Source organism: Cynocephalus volans, chromosome 11 (genome assembly GCF_027409185.1).
Source record: "Cynocephalus volans isolate mCynVol1 chromosome 11, mCynVol1.pri, whole genome shotgun sequence".
Classification (NCBI taxonomy): domain Eukaryota; kingdom Metazoa; phylum Chordata; class Mammalia; order Dermoptera; family Cynocephalidae; genus Cynocephalus; species Cynocephalus volans.
Genome location: NC_084470.1, coordinates 46,158,681 through 46,177,558, shown reverse-complemented (window position 1 = coordinate 46,177,558; position 18,878 = coordinate 46,158,681).

The window sequence follows — 18,878 nt, the reverse complement described above, 5'->3', positions numbered from 1 at the left end:
AATGATCTGCTCCTAAGTTGTATGGTGAGTTTAAAGGTGTTTATCTTATTATTCCTTGCACTATACGTACATATTATACACATTCTTTTATGTGTATTCACATACAAAGAAAGTTAATGTTATAGTGGAGATTTTCCGTCAGTCTCTGCCTTTTTCCAGCCTACCCAACTACAGTTTGGTACCCAGGGTATGGGGTAGTCAATGGACAGCCAGTCTATCTCATTATGGCCTTTCAGTGCAGAACACTGACACAATGTAAAGTCTACCACAGGCATATGAACTCCATAACCACAATTCCTCTGGATCTCACTTGCTAGCTCACCTCTTACTCACTAGCTCCTCAATGTGAAGTAATAAATTACACTGATAAAGAGCATGAATTTTGGAACCTAGGTTTGAATTCCAGCCCTGCCATTCACTAGCAATGTGACCCTGAGAACATTTTATAACCTCCATGTTTCTCAGCCAGTAAAACAGAATTTATCTCATGGATTGATATGAAGATGCAATGAGCAAATGTGTGTAAAACACTTAGAAGAGTGATGACATACAGTGACTATCACTTAATTGTCAGGTTTTACGAGTACTTCTTACTTTTCCTCTTGCCACATTTGTTAATCACCCATCCTTCTTGTCTGACCCCACATCTCAGTAATTACTATGTATTTGTCCTATTTCTAAGAACAGGAGTAGCAAGCTATGGCCTGCAGGCCAAATCCAGCCCACTGTCTTTTTTGTAAATAAAGTTTTATTAAAACACAGCCATGTCTATTCATTGACATATTGTCTGTGACTGCTTTTGTGCCACAACAGCAGAGCTGAGTAGTTGCAACAGAGACAGTATGAACTGCAAAGCCTATCTGGCCCTTTACAGAAGATGTTTGCTGACTCCTGCTTAAAAATATGGTTGAATTCTAGTCTCCTGGCTTTGATCTTGCCCCCCTCCCACCACCTTCCTACTGCAGACACGATTCCAGATATCTGTACTCCAACTCAGGCACAATGACTAATGAAGTTAACACTTTATCTTCTTGAGCTAGAGGAACCATGAAATCAATTCCATTCTCTGTTGGCCATTTCTCATCTTGGGTAGGAGATTGGACATATCAAGTGCCTGAGCCATACCTGATCAAGGCAATGCATGTGCCAGGAGATTCTGGGATTAAGGTCTCACTACCTCCTATTTGAAATTTCCAAGAGAATAGCATGTTGATGACCTCATTTCCAAAAAGAACATGTAAAAACATAATAAATATTCCGTGTTGTGTAACTGTAATCATATACAAAGATACATATTAACTGACTGCATGACTTGGCCATTAAAAATGTTTTAAATCTTAAATATTACCTACTTTATCTCCTGAGTAAGACAAAGCCATTAAAGCAATAATTGTGAAGTCATGTGATTCTTTCAGTGAGTCTTAGGAGGAAACAAGTCAATGTGAAATAAGCATCTTTTTTTTTTTTTTAGGTAATCCCTATTCTGTTGACTTCATCATCATGACCTCATCCGCCCAAGACACAACACCTTCTTTGCAGTTCTAAATGAGAAGTCCTCTAACAAGGGTGAAGGGTGACACAAGACAAAGACTAAAAAAAGAAACCAGAAAAAATGCAAAGACGAGGAGTTTCAGCAAATCATCCATCCCTCCCAGGGAAGGAAAAAACTGGAGAGCCTTCTTTTGCCGGCTATTTTGGTCTCATGTGATTAATAGCCTGTCACACTGTCAGGAGAACCTAGACTTCATCAAATCAACACATGGCAGCTCTGCACACCAAGGCAGGGCACATTTCTGTGCAAAATGTGCCAGGGGATGCACTGTCTATGTGTGTATATATATATATAGAACACATACCTGCCACTTGCATCCTTTCATCCTGAAATACTGCTGAAATTTCTCTTTCTGCACATACTTCTAAAGAGTGTGTGTGTGTGCATGTGCGTGTTTTCCCATTTCATTCAGCAAGCAGCTGTGAAAGCTGTTATACCGCCTACATAGCAACAGAAAGGGATCTGGTAAGTGTTTAATGAGGGGGAGGTGTGATAAAAGGGATAGGGCGGTTAAACTGGGTAACTTAGAAAAGAATAAGATAAGATATGAATATGTTGCTGTGGAAACCAGGTCATAGTCCATAATCTAATACTGCTCTATCTATAACAGTCTATATTCTGAGAAAGGGGCAAATCCTTTTTTTTTTTTACTCATGAATATTATCTTTATAGAGATATTAACAGTCTAGTCGGGATATTTCATTTCCCCACCCATTAGTGAAGCAATACATAAATGAGATGTAAAACATGCCCTCTAGAATAGAAGATGCAAAAACCCTTTGTGAATCCTAAAAGGACTCTTTATGATTTATTTTTGTTCCTTATTAAATTGACTGTCACATTTCTTTTTACTTCCCATAAACATCCTATTTTCCAAGCCTGCTCTTTAATAAAATATGTACATGAGAACACCCAAGAAATTGACACATTTCTGAAAGTTCAGCTTAATAATCAAACGCACCCCAAGTCTGTTCCAAAAGAGCCCTTCCAATACTCTTCCCTGGAAGTTTCTGGGCTGGCTGATTCTCCAGGCGGAATTTATTTATAATTATTCTTTTGGCACATGGGGCTGAAGGCAACTTGAAGATACATACTAAAATACTGAAATATAAATAAAAATAAAAATTCAGACTCAAAAATATAAATTTCAATGAAAGATCAGCATGGGAGCGCGGGTGGTGCAATACATACTTGTAGTCCTTCCTGTCCTAGTTGTGCTAATTAAACCAACAATTCAACTGTGTTTCCTGATGGTTAAAGCAAAGACAAAGCACAAAGAAAAATAAGTAAATGAGTAAAATATACCATCCTTCATTGTAAACCAAGCTTTTCTTAGAACACAGTATTGAAAGACATTTGTTACATGGAGGTTTATACAGAGACCACTCAGAGATACTGTGCACAATAGCCCATGTGCAAACACAGCAATAGGCTTCATTAGGACCTCAGGCATGAAACCAAAGTGTAAACCTATAAAAGGAGCACAGCTAGGGAGAGAGGTAATGAAGGGGAGAGGAAGGGAATAACATGGAGGATCTACAGAGCATTTTGATCTGTCCTGCTTGATTCAGGCGTGATAATACTTTCAAGGAGAACTCCCACCTACTTCCAAATGTCACTTACCTCAACTAACCTTTAGGTAAGAATTGGAAAGCAACAGTCTTTTTATTCTATGACCTAGAATGCAGTTCTACTCTGGGTTTGATGCTGCTGCTGCTGCTGCTGCTGCTGCTGCTGCTGCTGCTGCTGCTACTGCTGTTGCTGTATGGACCAGATCTACAACCTTTTATGAAAATAGAGGGCAATTTTAAGATTCTTCAACCAACTCCCAGGTGATGGTGTTATTACAACGCAGGAAACTTTGGAGATGGTCCTAAGGAGTGCACAGTGCAACTGTGTCATTCTGGAGACCTTGTCCCATTCATACTGTAGTAAAGGCAGAGACCATTAATGCTCATCCCATCTTCATGGCTTCTCTACATTTCCCAGCTTCCTTTACCATTAGGTTTGGGCTATCTGACAAGGTTTCTAACCAAAGCAATGTGGGCAAAAGTGATGTAATCCCTTAAAAAGTCCACAGGAAGCCTCCAGTGTGCTTTCTTCTCTTGCTATGACGACCTTAGAGGCTATATGTTATAGGTGCGGTGGCCACAGACAGCTGTAACATGAGCAAAAAATAAACTTTAGTCATGTCTAAGCCACTGAGATTTCAGGGTTTGCCTAGTGTGAGAATAAGCACTGCTTACCCAGATGACTAATAATACACTGGACAGCAAACTACCTTCACTACACTATGTGTCATATTTTTACGTCATGTTTTATTAATATTATCATGGATGTTATATATTTTTGGTTCAAATCTCTTTGTTAAAATATAGATTTAAAAATTCACAAGTTAAAATTACTGAACTGTCTTTGAATGTGTACTTTTACAGACATACTTCTCTCTCCCTCTCTGCCTCTCCCTTGTCTTCCTGCCCCCCATGTCTTCTTAACAGAGAGAGAAAGAAAGAATTTAGGAAGATAGGTAGATAAATGGTTATGCCAGATATAGATAAATAGACAGGTAATAGAGAGGTAGACAGGCTCAATGCCTAGATATGCTTCTGTAAGTTTCAGGTGGGCAGTTTCCATACTTATTTCAACAGGAGATCATGTAATGGCCATCCTTCTTAATTTATATATGTTGCCATTGAGGATTGAAAAATAGACTGAGATTAGCAGTTAGAAAGTGGTAGGAGAGCATTTTAACTCAAATAGTTCTCCTCCAGAGCCTGCATCTGAATCACTGCTTTCTACTGCCTTGAATTAGTTGATTATCATTCAGTCAATTTTTCCAACACTAATTGTTGCTTAACTAGTAAGATAAGTGATAGACCATTGTTTCTTATCCTGTTTGCTGACTACCTGTGTTTCCTTTTCTGTCCACAGCCTTTATTCTTTAAGGATATTTATCTATCTATTGATTTGTAAAAATCTCTTTAGAAATTAAACATATTAACATTGTACCTCCCATATTTGCTCAAAAATATTTTCAAGGTGTTCTTTTTAAATTTAATTTATAGCAGTTTTTCCTTCATTTTATTTCCTTTCAAATGTTCCTTTATGTTTTCCTTCATGGTTGTAAAGCTCTTGTTTACTCCAAACACACATAAACTCTCTCTGTTCTCTCTGCTCTCTGCTCCACCATTTTTGCAAAGTGATACTCTGCCATCACTGTTGCCACAACCAAAGTGTTCACCAGATGTGTTCCCTGGACTTTGGACTTCCTAGCCTCAGAAACTAGCCACTAAAGGCATGGAAGAGGCAGCCAAACTGGCAGCGGGGGAAATTTTTATGTCTAAAATACAATCAATCAAGGTCACTGAAGCTACCACCAAGGAAGACCCTCAGCAGATGCATTCCCTGGACTTTGGACCTCCCAGCCTCCAAAACTATCACCCAGTTACAGTGAACAGAAGAGAAAACAGTGTATACTAGTCCAGATAACCCAGTTAAGCTACACGCCCTGCAGTGCCGGCACGCGACCCAGCTGCCAAGTACATGCGGAGCAGGGAGACGTCCAGCAGGGGAGAAGGAAGCTCCACGGAGACCACACACCCTGCAGTGCTGGTGCATGACCCAGCAGTCTGGCTGAGTGCATGCTGACCAGAGAGGCCCAAGACCCGAGGCAACCACGCACACAAGGCACTAGTGGCCAACCGAGCAGACACTGAGGTAGCCATACCAAATTGGCAACCCCAGCAACATCCTAGCCAGAAAATAATGTCAAACCAGTAGACTGTGAAATCCCCTGTGACTATGACTAAACATCAAAGGAAAGATACCAGAAATATGAAAAATAAAGAAAATACACCACTAAAGGGTAATAACTCTCAAGCTCCAGATCCTACAGAACAAGAAGCCCTTGAAATGTCTGACAAGATATTTCAAGTGATAATTCTAAGGAAACTGAATGAGATACAAGAAAACTCAGCTAGACAACATGAAGAAATGAGTAAAAATATACAGGACCTGAAAGAAGAAATGTACAAGGAAATCAATGCCCTGAAAAAGAATGTACCAGAGCTTGCCAAGCTGAAGAATTCATTCAATGAAATAAAAAACACAACAGAGAGTTTAAGCAGCAGTCTTGCAGAAGTAGAAAAGAGAACATATGACCTTGAAGATGAGCTGTTTGAAATAACACAGGCAGACAAAAATAAAAGAAAAAAGAATTAAAAGCATTGAAGAAAATCTAAGAGAGATATTAGACAACCTTAAGCACTCAAATATCCAAGTCATGGGTATTCCAGAAGGGGAAGAAAAAGGAGATTGCATTGAAAAAATATTCAACAACAGAAGCGGCAGAAAACTTCCCATGTATAGGAAAAGACACAGATCTTCAGATTCAGGAAGCTCACAAATCTCCAAATGTGTGCAACCCAAAAAGGTCTTCTCCAAGACATGTTATAGTCAAATTGGCAAAACTCAAAGACAAAGAGAGAATCTTAAAAGCTGCAAGAGAGAAGCATCAAACCACCTATAAGGGAGCCCCAATCAGACTAAACATCAGACTTTTCATCACAAACTCTAAAAGCCAGAAAGGAATGGAATGATATATTCAAAATACTAAAAGACAGAGATTGCCAGTGAAAAATACTCTACCCTGCAAGGCTATCCTTCTGAACTGAAGGGCATATAGAATATTTCTCAGACAAACAAAAACCGTGGGAGTTCACCACCACATGACCACCCTTACAAGAAATACTCAAGGGAATACTGGATTTGGTACCTGAAAAAAAACTACCACTGCCATAAAAACTAAAGAAGAACCCACACCCACTAGTAAAATAAAATGGCAACAATGAAGAGAAAACAAAATAAAGTTTATGTACAACCCAAGGAACCAACAAATACAGAAAACAAACACTAAATCAGAAAAAAAGGAACAAAAGACACTTAAGACATCCAAACAAAAATCAATACAATGCTAGGAATAAATCAACACTTTTCAATAACAACTCTTAATGTAAAGGGATTAAATTCCCCAATCAAATGGCACAGACTTGCTGACTGGATTAAAAAGGAGGACCCAACTATATGGTGTCTTCAAGAGACACACCTCACCTGTACAGAACCACATAGACCAAGAGTGAAAGCATGGAAAAAGATTTACCATGCAAACAGAAATGAAAAATGAGCTGCAGTAGCTATTCTTATATCTGATAAAATAGACTTTAAACTAAAAACAGTAAAAATAGATAATGAGGGCCACTACATAATGATAAAAGGATTGATCCATCAAGAAGACATTAGAATCATAAATATATACAAACCCAATGTTGGAGCAGCCAGATTTATAAAACAAACTCTACTAGACCTAAAAATGAAATAGACACAAATACTATAATAGCAGGGGACCTGAACACCACACTGTCAATATTGGACAGATCATCTAGGCAAAGAATCAGTAGAGAAACACAAGAACTAAACAACATTCTAGACCAATTGGACTTGGCAGATATCTACAGAACATTCCATCCAACAACCGCAGAATATTCCTTCTTCTCATCAGCACATGGATCATTCTCCAGGTTAGATCACACCTTAGGTCACAAATCAATCCTCAACGAATTCAAAAAAATTGGAATTATCCCATGTATTTTTTCAGACCACAATGGATTATAATTAGAAATCAATAACAAATGAAATTCTGGAAACTATAAAAAAACATGGATATTAAACAGCATTCTACTTAATGATATATGGGTCCAAGAAGAAATCAAACACAAAATAAAAAAATTTATTGAAACTAATGAAAATAATGATACATCATACCAAAACCTGTGGGATACTGCAAAAGCAGTATAAGGGGGAAATTTATCGCATTAAATGCTCACTTCAGAAGAATGGAAAGATGGCAAGTGAACAACCTAACACTTCACCTTAAAGAACTAGAAAAACAAGAACAATCCAAACCCAAAGTTAGCAGACGGAAAGAAATCATTAAGATCAGAGCAGAACTTAATGAAAGTGAAACCCAAAAAAAAATACAAAAGATCAATGAATCAAAGAGTCGGTTTTTTGAAAAGATAAATAAAATTGACAAACTATTAGCACAGCTAACTAAAAAGAGAAGAGAAAAGATCCAAATAACAAAAATTAGAAATGAAAAAGGTGATATTACAACTGATACATCTGAAATATAAGGAATCATTTGAGATTAATATAAAAAACTATATGCCAACAAATTTGAAAACCTGGAGGAAATGGATACATTTCTGGACACACACAAGCTACAAAACTGAGCCAAGAAGATGTAGAAAATCTGAACAGACCAATAACAATAAAGGAGATTGAAGCTGTTATCAGAAGGCTCCCAACAAAGAAAAGCCCAGGACCAGATGGATTCATAGCAGAATTTTACCAAGCATTCAGAGAGGAATTGACACCAATTCTTTACAAACTATTCCAAAAGATTGAAACAGACACAAATCTCCCAAACTCATTCTATGAAGCAAACATCACCCTGATACCAAAACCAGGTAAAGATACAACTAAAAAAGAAAACTACAGGCCGATATCCTTGATGAATATAGATGCAAAAATCCTCACTAAAATACTAGCAAACAGAATACAGCAACACATATGAAAAATTATTCATCACGATCAAGTGGGATTCATCCCAGGGATGCAAGGTTGGTTCAACATACGCAAAGCAATAAATGTGATACACCATATTAATAAACTCAAACACAAGGACCATATGATCATCTCTATAGATGCTGAAAAAGCATTTGATAAAGTTCAGCACTCATTCATGACAAAGACCCTCTATAAGTTAGGTATAGAGGGAAAGTATCTCAACATAATTAAAGTCATATATGCCAAACCCACTGCCAATATCATCCTGAATGGAGAAAAGCTGAAAACTTTTCCTTTAAGAACAGGAACTAGACAAGGATGCCCACTCTCACCACTCCTATTCAACATAGTCTTGGAAGTACTAGCCAGAGCAATCAGAGAAGAGTAGGAAATAAAGGGCATCCAGATTGGAAAAGATGAAGTCATACTGTCCCTGTTTGCAGATGACATGATCCTATATATCAAACAGCCTAAAGACTCTACAAAAAAACTCCTGGAGTTGATAAATGATTTCAGCACAGTAGCAGGATACAAAATCAACACACAAAAATCAGTAAGCATTTCTATTCTCCAATAGTGAACATGCAGAATGAGAAATCAAGAAAGCTTGCCCATTTACAATAGCCACCAAAAAAATAAAATACTTAGGAATTGAGTTAACCAAGGAGATGAAAAATCTCTATAATGAGAACTACAAACCACTGCTGAGAGAAATTAGAGAGAACACAAGAAGATGGAAAGATATCCCATGCTCTTGGATTGGAAGAATCAACATAGTGAAAATGTCCATACTACCCAAGGTGATATACATATTCAATGCAATCCCTACAAAAATTCCACTGACTTTTTTCTCAGAAATGGAAAGAACTATCCAGACATTTATATGGAATAACAAAAGATCGTGCATAGCCAAAGCAATCCTGAGAAAAAAAAATAAAGCTAGAGGTATAACACTACCTGATTTTAAACTATACTACAAAGCTATAATAACCAAAACAGCATGGTACTGGCATAAAAACAGACACACTGATCAATGGAACACAATAGAGAACGCAGAAATCAATCCACACACCTACAGCTATCTGATCTTTGACAAAGGCACCTAACCTATACACTGGGGAAGAGACTGCCTCTTCAGCAAATGGTGCTGGTATAACCGGATATCAATATGCAGGAGAATGAAACTAGACCCATACCTCTCACCATATACTTAAATCAACTCAAAATGGATTAAAGAATTAAATATACACCCTGAAACAATAAAACTTCTTAAAGAAAACGTAGGAGAAACACTTCAGCAAATAGGACTGGACACAGACTTCATGAATATGACCCCAAAAGCATGGGAACCAAAGGAAAAATAAACAAATGGGATTATATCAAACTAAAAAGCTTCTGCACAGCAAAGGAAACAATTAACAGATTTGAAAGACAACCAATAGAGTGGGAGAAAATATTTGCAAAATATACATCTGACAAAGGATTAATATCAAGAATATACGAGGAACTGAAACAACTTTACAAGAAAAAAACAAGCAACCCAATTTTAAAAATGGGCAAAAGAGCTAAATAGGCATTTCTCTAAGGAAGATATACAAATGGCCAACAGACATACGAAAAAATGCTCAACATCATTCAGCATCCGGGAAATGCAAATCAAAACCACACTGAGATACCATCTAACCCCAGTTAGTCATCCAAAAGACTGTGAACGATAAATGCTGGCGAGGTTGCGGAGAAAAAGGAACTCTCATACATTGTTGGTGGGACTACAAAATGGTGCAGCCTTTATGGAAAATGGTATGGAGGTTCCTCAAACAATTGCAGATAGATCTACCATATGACCCAGCTATCCCACTGCTGGGAATATACCCAGAGGAATGGAAATCATCAAGTCGAAGGTATACCTGTTCCTCAATGTTCATCGCAGCACTCTTTCCAATAGCTAAGAGTTGGAACCAGCCCAAATGTCCATCTTCAGGTGAGTAGATATGGAAAATGTGGTATATCTACACAATGGAATACTACTCTGCTGTAAGAAAGAATGAAATGCTGCCATTTGCAATGACATGGATGGACCTAGAGAGAATTATATTAAATGAAACAAGTCAGGCACAAAAAGAGAAATAGCACATGTTCTCACTTATTTGTGGGAGCTAAAAATAAATAAATAAATACACAAAAAACCGGCAGGGGGGAGGGAAGAAGACACAACAATTACAATTACAATTCTTTGAAGTTGATAGGACAAGTGAACAGAAAGGAGGTTCTTGGGAGGGAGGGGGGAGCGGTAGGAGGGAGGGAGGTTTCGGTAATGGGCCACAATAATCAACTACATTGTATTGACAAAATAAAATATTTTTTAAAAAAAACGAAAAAAAAAAGCAAACACACATAAATATGCACTTTACTTTCCATGTATTCTAGTCATTTAATTTTTTTTTTTAACTTTACTTCCTTTGTCTACTTAAGAGTTACGTGCTTATATAAAAGTTTTGGGTCCTCCTTAATTTTGTTTCCTTGAGTGTTTTTATTTTTCACAGTCAGTTTTCCCAAGAATATTAATGAATATCTATGCTTTATCATATTGATTTGAAATGCTATTTTTATCATACATTGGATCAATTGTGGTATCGCAGGGTGAGTAGACAATATTGACTTGCAAAGAAAATGACTCTGGCGTTTGCATTTTAAGTATTATGCCAAGTGCTTGGCCAGATATATTTTTATTACATGCAGGAATTATTCTTCTAGCCCTATTTTACTTATAATTTACTTCAATCAGGAATAGTCATTCATTTTTCCCTTACTAACATAATGGATTATCAAAATATATATTTTTATTAATGAGCCATCCTTAAATTCCTGGAATAAAACCTTCTTAGTCACAGCACATAATTTTTTTAATATACTAGATTTTGTGCACTTATTATTTGTCTAGAATTTTATATTTCTATTTCTGAGAGATTTGTCTGTAGTTCTCTGTAGTTATGCTAATTATAAGAAAAAGGGAGGGAAACTTGCCTTTTTATGCTCAAATATTTCAAGTAGCGCAAGAATTTTGTGTTATATAATGGTTTGAAAGAACTCATCCCTAAAGCTTTATGGGCCTGACATGTTTCCAGGGATTATTTTTGGTATTTTTCATAATTTACTTCAAGTTCTATTCACCTCTTTTCCATTTCATCCATAATCAGTTGTCTTTTATATTGTTCCTTAAAATTATTCTGTCATCCATGTATTTATCTGTATTGGCATAGAGTCCTACTTTTTTGGTATGTGCGTGTAATCGTATAAAATTAGCTAGTTATATCTCCTTGATCATTCCTAATAAAGTTCATAGGGTTTTTTTATTTCCTCGATAACTTCTGAGGTTTTGTGTATTTTGTTGGTCTTGATTCTTTAAAAAAAAAAAAACTCTACTACTTATCATTTTTATTATTTTCAAATTTATTAACTTCTACTTATATTTTCTTCTCTTCTTCCTTGAATAGACGTGACTCAAATACAACCATTAAACACAATCCATCGATCCTATTAGTGATTTGTCTTTATTTTGTTAACTACTTAATATTTAATATATTGTGTCCTACTATTACCTTAATCTGTCAATTTCTTTTCTATGTTGTACATTCCTGTGTAATTCATTAGCTAAAGTTTTGTGATTGTTACATATTTTCATTTGAATTGTACCATTAGCAATGTAGACGATGTGCCTTTTGGATATTTAACTTCTTAAATAAAATTCTACTTTTTCTATCTACCCTATTTGCTTTTGTTTAAAATTGCATGTAAATATATGTCCATTCCTTCACTTTTTAAGTTTATTCTTCAATTTGTTTAGGAGTATGCTATGGTCGGAATGTATCCCCTAAAATTCATGTGTTGGAAACTTAATCCCCAGTGCAACAGTGCTGGGAGGTGGTTCCTAATGGAAGGTCACAGCCCTCATGAATGGATTAATGCCACTGTTAAAGAGCTCATGGTAGTAGGTTTGTAGGTTTGCTCTCTTCTGCTCTCCTGTGATATGAAGACACAGCATTTCTCTCCTTTTGCCTTTCCTCTTTTTGCCATGTGAGGACACAGTAAGAAGGTCCTCACCAAATGCCAGAGGCTTGATCTTGGACTTCCCAGCCTCCAGAACTGTGAAAAATAGATTTCTGCTCTTTATAAATTACCCAGTCTCAGGTCTTCTATTACAGCAGCACAAAATGGACTAAGATAGGGTGTCTACTGGAAAAAACTCATATAGTCGGATTTCATGTTATTCTAGTTTTGACAGTTACATTTGACAGAAAGGCTTTTTGCTCCTAAACATCTTACTTCCACATTATCCTGCAAGACAATTTTAAAATGTGAGAAATACCAATTAAAATCAGAATGGAAATGCACTCAAATCTTTGTGGGCACATATGCCCATGCATGCATGTCTATATGCAATTGTGCGTGGGTGCATATATATGGGTGAATGCATGCATGCATGTGGTGTGTGTGTGGTCTGCAGCCAAAGATGACCAAAGAGACTGAAAGATGATCAGACCAATAAGGACCAGGAAAAAAAAAAAAAAAAAACTATCTCCTGGGGCATGTTCACTACCTTCTTCATTCTTTACAATGAGTTGCAGTTCAGCATAGCAGCTGTAGCCAGATCCTGTGAAATATGGTGAGCTATCATATTTCCTATGAAGGCAGAGACATATGGGTAACACAGGAAGGCAAGCTCAAGAGATTCAGAAGGACAGGGGGAAGCTAATTTAAATAAAAGGCTTAAATTGAGACTTAATGACAGGGTGACACTTCCAGGAGCTGCAGAATTTTGCTTTATATCCTTATGCATGTTGGTCTCTAGTGATAATATCTGAATAAACAATTATAGATTGCCTGAGTCTTCGAATAATCAAATTTGTAACAGTGCAATATTTCTATCTACTGCATTCAGTATCTCATAATAATTTTTTCATATTTAGAGGCTCATGCTGGCTACCTTTCTAGATGGCCCTAACCTCACAAAATCATCCTCTACAAGTGCTGCACTCAGCCAGCCCAGCTGAGCTGCCTAATCCATATGAGGTGCAGACCCAAAGGGCCTCCCCCAACACAGGCTCCTGGCCAACTGCTGGATCCTGGTGACTAGGCTGAGCGAATCTTCTGTTTTTAGAAAGACGGGCAAAAACAATGCCCTTCCGAAAAGAAGAGGTGAAGTCTGGACTTCCTGAAATGTGTTACTGAAACACACGGCTTTGGAATTTGCTATTCCACCAAGAAATTCTCTCTCCTTCCTGTGGAGAAAGATCCATAAGAGTGGACAGACTAGCTACCAGAACCCACCTGCTCCCATTTATTCAAATTTAAAATTGATCCTAAAGAACTATATGATGTTTTTTTCTTCAAAAAGGCATAAAATTATGTCTCTTTTAAAGGAAGAAACATTTTAATATAGCCCTGAGATATTCACACAGGGTTTTTTTTGTTTGTTTTTTGTTTTATTTTTTGTGACCGGTAAGGGGATGGTAACCTTTGGAGTGATGTCGCCTGCACCACGCTCAGCCAGTGAGAGCACCGGCCATCCCCTATATAGGATCCGAACCACAGCCTCGGCGCTCCCAGCACCGCACTCTCCCGAGTGAACTACGGGGTCCACCCTTCACACAGGTTTTTGAAAGTGAGCTCAATTCACCATCTTCATCATGAAGTGTTTATCTGTCTTGGGCAAACTCTTTTCCACTTTTTATGGTCTGCAACTTGAGCTCACCTGCTCCATCAGCACACAGTCACAGGTATTGGGGAAAAAATGCTAAATACATTTCAGATGTAATTGGGCATCATGGGAGGGGGGTCATCATGAGTAAAGAGCCTTCCTCACCCACCTAAACAGTTGCTTCTACTGAGTCTGCTGTGACCTTGTTAGAAGGTGTCCTGCCACCTAGGAGAGGACCCGCTTTGGTGCTGGTCCATCTCACCTGCATCAGCTGTTGGCAGACTGAGGCATTAACAACCTGCATGGCCCAGTTCCAGGAGGCCCCTGGATACTCTATCGAGAACTACTTACATACCAGTCACTCTTTCTTAATTGTTTTATTATGTATACAGTGTAGTCAACATGAAAGCCAAGAAATATGATAAACAAAGAATGAATGAGGCACAGGTGTTCCATGCAGTTCCATCAAACCACAATAAAACCTACACATGAAAAGCCTTGAGTGCATTGCTTTCTCTTCCAGAAGATTTTTATGGCCCCCTTACACCCACGTTCACAAAACAGGAAGATATTTGGAAGTCGGATGTGTATTCCGTAATGCTGGCTGGTTAACTGCCCTGGAGGAAGGGCAGATTGTATTTTTTCCAGGGAAGTAGCCAAAGAGACATTCTCCTTTCTGCTTTCCTCAGTGAGTTTGTGAATGGCAACCCCACAAGTACAGATGAGTGACATTGCCAAACGTTTCACACAAAGCCTGACTTGCTACACTCTTCTGAAGTCAGACAGAGCCTATTCAGAGCTACAAAAAGACTCTCTGTTCCTTGAACCCCAGCCACTGTGCAACCCTGAAACGCAGCTTTATCCCAGCTTTGAAACTCCAGGGTCAGTTTCTAAGATCCTAATGTAACACACAGACATTGCATGATAAAGCTTGACCTAGATATTAAATGTGCATGGCTGTTTCTCCCATTCATTCTGCCAGCTGTGGCTGGTTAGACTGCCAGGATGAGGCCACGGTCTCCTACATTCCCACTTCCAAGAGGTTTCAAGAGAGAATGTTTGTTTAGGTTTTTAAGATTTGTGATAAATCTTCATATGGCTATTTAGCACAGATGCTGCAGGGAGAAAGTACCTTCATTAGGTGGAGAACCCAAATTCTTCAACCTCAGTGTCCCTCCAACTGAGATGCTACTAATCCATACTTCCACATTAGATATATCAATCCTTTCATGGAGCCTATTTCTCCATCTTGGCTAAGGAGCCAAGGCAAAGCAAATGAAAGTAGATCAAGTAAAATCATAACTAGAATTCAGGTAACTGTAATGTTTAATGGAAAGTTTTACCTCTCTCTGTTCTTTGGTGGTAAGACACTTTTTCACACAGAGAACAAGATAATGAGGATTCTGATCTGTCCACTCCCCATCTTTAATGCCCATTGCTCAGAATTATCTCTAAGAGGAAATCTCTGTGAATGAAGCCTGTGTCACTAAAGTCACTAATATTCCTTGTTTCAGGTGTGAATGACACCACTATATAAATTTTGCTCTGAAAAATGGGGGAAATCAAAAGCTGAGTAGATTCTCTTTTGTTGTTTCTATGATCAGCATCAGTACCAAGGAGTGAGCACTAAAAGTAACAGACATGAGTAGAGAAAAACATAAATAGCCAGAGCCATTTTCAGCGAAGGAACAATCAAGCAGCAATCTCCTGATATTATGCAACTCTAGAGCTCCGGGGTATTCCTTGGACTGAATTGATTGAATGCCTTTGGGAGTCATTTTTCCTATTTGAGAAAGAACTGTAGGATAATCATCACGCAGGTCTTAGCAGCCTCGAATGGGGTCCCTCTGTAGCTTGGTTTTGTTTTGTTTACACAGCTCTTCAGTAAACGTTAACAAGAAGGTGTAAAATGACACCGCACACAGCCCTATTGCATCACAGTATTCAGGAAATCGAAGTGCTGAATGTTATAAAGGCACAGAAAGAAAATGAGAGGTGTTCACAACAGTGTGGATTCGAACCTCAACTTTAACACTCTGCTCTTACCAGCAATATTTTCAGGTCAAATTTGAATCAAGGAAAGTAGCATACTTAAAGTTTGTTTAGCAATACTGGGTGATCAGTCTTTCTAGAATCATCAGTCAAAATGCCAGCACTCTGTCAAGCTACAGTGCTGCTTGCCATCTTCTTCCAGTTTGTCTCAAAAAAGAAGTCTGAAAATTTAAGTTGAGGTTTCTTGGGAAAGAGAATTTGCATTGTGATATTTAATTGCCATAGAACACTTTTTGAGAGACCTAGAAAGAGAATTTTAGATAGATAATGAAAAGGGAAATTAAGCAGCTTATGAATCTGTTTGCCACTATTTCAACATTCAGGATACTATACTTGCATTAGAGATGAAAGGACTGAGACCCAGAAAAGAGAGGCCTCACAGTGAAAGATACAAGAGTAAAACTGGAAATCCATAACAAAAATTAGAAATAAATAAGTTTATTTATAAAACATCCACCAGAATGGCTAAAATAAAATGATAGCCAATACCAAGCAAGGGTAACAATGTAGAAAAACTGGAGCTCTCATAGCGCATGCTGCTGGTGGGAATGTACATTGGTACAACCACTTTTGAAAACTGTTTCACAGTATCTACTACGGATGAGCAAGTGCCTATTCTATGACCCAACATTCTATTCTTAGGAACATATACAAAAGAAATGTATAAACATGTCCACTAAAAGACACATACTAGAATGTTCATAATAGCATCATTCATAATTGTTAAAAACTGGAAATACTCCAAACTCCACTAAATGTAGGTTAATAGCTTGTAATATAATGATACAAAGGGATACTATGCAATAATAATAATGAATGAATAATTACACACAGCAACATGGATAAAACTCATTTATGTATTGTTGAGTAAAAGGACTTTGAAACAAAACATGATATACTGTATAATTTCATTTATATAAAGTTCAAAATCAAGTATAACTAATGTATGGTGTTAGAAGTCAAAAAAACTTGATACTTTTGGACAGAGGCACAAGATAGATGGCAATCTGGTCAAACTGGGTTTCTTAAACTGGATATTTCTCACACAGATGTGCTCAGTTCGTGAAAATTCAGCAAGCTACACACTTAAAATTTGAGCACTTTACTGTATGTATGTAGCACTTTAATAAGATCTTGATTTCAAAAACTGGTTATAGAGATGATGATTGGATACAGTAGATAAAGGAAATTGATCCCACCCAAAGAACCAACCAAAAATACAAGCATTAAATTATTTTACTAGAGAATAATTTCCAGACATGATTTAAATTTGTAAGTGAAAATGGTAGTGACTTTCCTTCCCCTTAAAAAAAAACTAACAATGAGCCCAGGACCAGATGGATTCACAGCAGAATTTTACCAAACATTCAAAGAGGAATTGACACCAATTCTGTACAAACTATTCCAAAAGATTGAAACAGACGCAAATCTCCCAAACTCATTCTATGAAGCAAATATCATCCTGATAACAAAACCAGGTAAAGATACAACTAAAAAAGAAAACTACAGGCCAATATCCTTGATGAATATAGATGCAAAAATCCTCAATAAAATACTAGCAAACAGAATACAGCAACACATACGTAAAATTATTCACCACGATCAAATGGGATTCATCCCAGGGATGCAAGGTTGGTTCAACATGCGCAAATCAATAAATGTGATACACCATATTAATAAAGTCAAACACAAGGACCATATGATCATCTCTATAGATGCTGAAAAAGCATTTGATAAAATTCAGCACTCATTCATGACAAAGACCCTCTATAAGTTAGGTATAGAGGGAAAGTATCTCAACATAATTAAAGCCATATATGACAAACCCACTGCCAATATCATCCTGAATGGGGAAAAGATGAAAGCTTTTCCTTTAAGGACAGGAACTAGACAAGGATGCCCACTCTCACCACTCCTATTCAACACAGTGTTGGAAGTACTAGCCAGAGCAATCAGAGAAGAGTAGGAAATAAAGGGCATCCAGATTGGAAAAGATGAAGTCAAACTGTCCCTGTTTGCAGATGACATGATCCTATATATCGAACAGCCTAAAGCCTCTACAAAAAAACTCTTGGAGGTGATAAATGATTTCAGCACAGTAGCAGGATACAAAATCAACACACAAAAATCAGTAGCATTTCTTTTCTCCAATAGTGAACATGCAGAACGAGAAATCAAGAAAGCTTGCCCATTTACAATAGCCACCAAAAAAATAAAATACTTAGGAATTGAGTTAACCAAGGAGATGAAAAATCTCTATAATGAGAACTACAAACCACTGCTGAGAGAAATTAGAGAGGGTACAAGAAGATAGAAAGATATCCCATGCTCTTGGATTGGAAGAATCAACATCGTGAAAATGTCCATACTACCCAAAGTGATATACAAATTCAATGCAATCCCCATCAAAATTCCAAAGACATTTTTCTCAGAAATGGAAAAAACTATCCAGACATTTATATGGAATAATAAAAGACCACGCATAGCCAAAGCAATGCTGAGCAAAAAAAATAAAGCTGGAGGCATTACACTATCCGACTTTAAGCTATACCACAAAGCTATAATAACCAAAACAGTATGGTACTGGCATAAAAACAGACACACCGATCAATGGAATAGAATAGAGAATCCAGAAATCAACCCACACACTTACTGCCATCTGATCTTTGACAAAAGCACCAAGCCTATTCACTGGGGAAGGGACTGCCTCTTCAGCAAATGGTGCTGGGATAACTGGATATCCATATGCAGGAGAATGAAACTAGACCGATACCTCTCACCATATACTAAAATCAACTCAAAATGGATTAAGGATTTAAATATACACCCTGAAACAATGAAACTTCTTAAAGAAAACATAGGAGAAACAGTTCAGGAAATAGGACTGGACACAGACTTCATGAATACGACCCCAAAAGCATGGGCAACCAAAGGAAAAATAAACAAATG